Here is a 4,302-nt window from a genome sequence, read left to right as displayed (position 1 = left end):
ATCGCCAATACTAAAAATATGCAAAGGTTCTCCATTAGCAAGATACATCTTCCCGTGATATCCAACAACATAATTCTTCATGATCTCATGGTGCGTAATGGTGTGAAAAGAAGCCCCTGGATCAAACACCCCAAGAACCAAAAGGCTATCAACTGACAAGAGTAAAACATCTCGTACTTCTTCAGTCACTGTATTTGTAGCATCAGTTTTTCTTTCATCCTTCTTCAGTGCTCTACAATTCTTCTTTATGACCAGACTTTTCACAATTCTAGCACTCCACATTCCTTCCGAATTTGGACTTGCTTCTTCCATTCCTTGACTTCCCTCTTTTGTTTCCCTTGTTGGAATTTCTCTCAAAGTTCATGCCCCTAGTATCGACACTTAGGTCAGAATTAGATGTCGACGATTCTCCAGATCCCTTTCAACGAACTTGTTATGGTCCCGGATCTGACACATGTATTCGTAGGGAGGAAGAAGAGAAAGATGAAAATCAAGCCAAAGGGAAGCTTGAAAACTCTAGGTTCATTAAGGAGAACGCACACCACTGAGCTCATTGAGGAGAACTCAAAACCCTGTTTACTCTAAATCAATGCTTGACTTTCTCATTACTCTTGTTCATTCTTACAATGTTTAAGATAAACTATTACAAAAATACCCCTATAAATGAAATATTCCAAAAATGCCCCTATGGCCTATTAATTCTTTAACAGAAATAAAATAAAGTAAATTAAAAAAATAATTAAAATAATAATATTATTGCATGCATAACATTACACCCCCTGGAAGAAAGAGCTTGTCCTCAAGCTCGAAGGTAGGGTCTGTATGCCGACGTCTCCACTTGTTCCCAAGTAGGATCCACGGTAGCTATGTCTGCCCTCTGGATGCCCAAAACTGGAGCACTCCCCCTAGTAGCAATTTTTTTTATGGTTGAATGTAGGGATGCGTACCGAACGTTCCTACATCTCCCCAAGTAGCATCTCTGCCCTCCATCAGTCCTGGTCTGGTGTGAAACTGCCCCTCACGGCGGCCCCCCATTGGCAAGGTTGCATTGCCTACACTTTTGCAACATGGCAGCAACACATCCTGACCAGCCCCCTGGGATTGAGAAGACTCAGCAGCACACATTATATATATATATATCTCCTCCATTTTTGCACTCTCTCCCTGCAGTGGCACAGCTAGATAGTCTTTGAGTAGAAAACTCATTATATCTTCAGCCTTGGCACGGAGGAGCTTGCAGTATTTTATGCCATTGATCTTTGCATTCCTGTGAGCATCTAACACTGCGGATGCATTCATTTCAATGCCAACTACCATGCCAATATGATGTGCCAAACTAAGGCCAAGGGTTCCAGTACCGTAGCACACATAAAAAAACAATGTATCCAGACCAAGATCAGCCCAGTCACCAGCTAGAGATTACAAATTCTCTGTAGCCAGAGTACTCACCTTTGACGTTTCAAATCCAGACCATGAGCAAAAAAATACACTATGTCAATCACAAATTGATCAACTTCAACACCTGCTAATGTAAGAGTTCCTGAATCATACTTCCTTTTTCCATCACTCTGGTTTAGTGCCTTGATTGCATGAAAATAGCCATCTGCATCCTCAAGAAGCACCTTGGCTTGGCTGCCTAGCAGAAATGTACGCTGGACTGCCACAACAGCATTGTTTGCTTGGCTGGCTGGCTGGCAGCACTGTTTTCAGCAGTGCCACTGGTGGCAGCACTGGTTTCTGCAGTGCCACTGCAGCAGCACAAAACAATTTGTGGAAGAACCCAAGTGCTACAAGAGATCCCCGAATCCAGTGTCCCATCATGATTGTTGTCCAGCACAGTAATTTCCTCTGTGCTAATTGTTCCAAAACTGTTCTAGCAATCACTGCCCTGTGTCATTGAAGTATGCATAGTCTAGGTACCAAGAGGTCATTTCAAATTAACCGAATGCAATAACAATAAGCCTCTTGCTTCACCTCAAAGAAGGGTACTTATTAACTATACCTGCTCCAGTTTCATTATGTTTCCTTCCCACTTCATTTTCTTTAGCTTCAGAGCTTGGTTTCTTAATCTTGCTCAAGATAATTTTGACCTGGTCTTGCTACTCGGGGTCTCCCTTTTTTGCAGCTTTCTCCAGTTCAATCTGATTATCCTCTGCTGACCCATTCAATGAAGATTTGTCATCCACAGAGAGCCTGAAAGACATGACCTGGACATCTTTCTGAGAGTCACCAAGAGATTCTTCCTTAGCTTTTTCATCTAGATGAAAAAATTTCTCCCATAGAATAAGTTGTAATTCCAGAACCTGAGGAAAAGCATTGAATTCCTTGACCAAGTGAAATTCTTTCAGTTCACTCTTCCGACCAGTCCATACATGCCCATGTTGTCCAGGTACTCAGATAATTATGTGCACCATACAAGTCTCCCGTTTCACCCTCTTCATGAATTGATTGTATGTTGAGCAAAGCAGCAACAACGAAGGGAACCTCCATGTCTGAAGGTTTAGATTGAACAATGGTCTTAGCAGCACCCACACCCACACCCAAAATTTTTTTATCTCTATTTCTTTCCACGTTGGCTCCCTTCTCATATTCTAAACTCCCATTGAATTGAAACATTTCCACGAACAGTGCCCGAGCAGCAAATATGGAACCCAAAAAATTAAACCCCACCTTTTCAAATGGACAGCGAACATACGCACAAGTACTGTGCTTAGCAATAGAAGAAGCCCCAAAAATTTTTTACGTATTGCAGACACTTCATCAAACAGCTACACGAATTTTCCTATCTATTCGAAAGATTGAATACAAAATTGAGGTTGCCGATACTTACCCCAACAAATTTGGAAATTGGGTTCCCTCTGTTCTGCCGAGAGGTAGATTAAGAGTGAGAGTTGGTGTCTAGAAGTCAACTCCCCCCAGAGTTTTGTCCGACAGAGCCGACGAAGCCTCCATTTTCTTCGGTGGTGAACTGGAGGACGTCGTGGCTTCTCCGCTTGGGGATTTTCCGTCTCATGGGCCGAGAGGCATTCTGGCTCCCCTTGCTCCCGTCCCCCTTTCTTCCTTTCTCTCCTCGCCATGTCGGCTATCGGAACGACGGACCCTGGCGGAAAGGCGTTGCGCTGGGATTTTTCCAACGGTGAACAACACCCCTTTGGGGCTTCTCTGCTTGTTGATTTTCTGAGAGGGAGGTGTCTCAGAGTTGTTTGTGTCGCCTGTGCATGACGTGTGGCCTCCCGTGAGAAGGGGGTTGTGGAATACCCCTCCGATTTCCAAAAATCGAGGTTCCCGCCGTCTGATTGCTGAAGGTTTGAGTCTGAATTCGGTTTTGAGGTCGCACCCCTCGTCCACAGTGACTTCGGCTAGTGAACAGCCGGACGACGATTTCCTTGCCTAGGAAATTTTTAATTTATCTGGCCCGTGGCCTGTTTTCCCATCCGAGAGTGTTTTCTGCCTTTATTGCTGTGTATATGTCATGCTCGGAGGATTTATGTCATATGACCTTCTTTTTAGTGGCATCGAGATACCTCTTCGTTGCAGAAATTTGAATGGAAGTTCTACGCATTCTATCCGTATTTCTTCCAATAAATCAAGCTTGGCAATCCATTTTTCTTTGGACGAAGACTTGCTCATTGTGTTCTTGCTATGATACCAGTTGCTATGGTCCTGGATCTGACACATGGATTCGTAGGGAGGAAGAAGAGAAAGATGAAAATCAAGCCAAAGGGAAGCCTGAAAACCCTATGTTCATTAAGGAGAACGCATACCCCTGAGCTCGTTGAGGAGAACTCAAAACCCTGTTTACTCTAAATCAATGTTTGACTTTCTCATTACTCTTACCCCTTAAATAGGGTTCACCCTTACAAGGTTTAAGATAAAATATTATAAAAATACCCCCATAAATGAAATATTACAAAAATACCCCTATGAATGAAATATTCCAAAAATGCCCCTGTGGCCTATTAATTATTTAACTGAAATAAAATATATTAAATTAAAGAAAAACAATTAAATAATAAATTTTATTGTGTGCATAACAGATCTTCCTCTGCGAGAATGGTATCTTGAACATCATTAAAGATCCACTTCTCGTTGCCTACAGAGTTGTTGACTGTAGCCCTCATAAGCTCCCAACAAATTGGCAAAGATGTCAAAAGAATTAAAGCACGAACCTCATTATCAAAATTAATTTGAACGGAGGTCAATTGATTTAAAATTGTGTTAAACTCATTGAAAAGCGATATTACTAATGTATTTTTTATCATCTTTAAATTGAAGAATTTTTTTCATGAGATGTACCTTATT

The sequence above is a fragment of the Aristolochia californica genome, unplaced genomic scaffold (genome assembly GCF_029961685.1).
Source record: "Aristolochia californica isolate CCGP_79_NKW_82.1479 unplaced genomic scaffold, dmAriCali1.0.hap1 SCAF_16, whole genome shotgun sequence".
NCBI lineage: Eukaryota > Viridiplantae > Streptophyta > Magnoliopsida > Piperales > Aristolochiaceae > Aristolochia > Aristolochia californica.
This window is presented reverse-complemented; position numbering follows the sequence as displayed.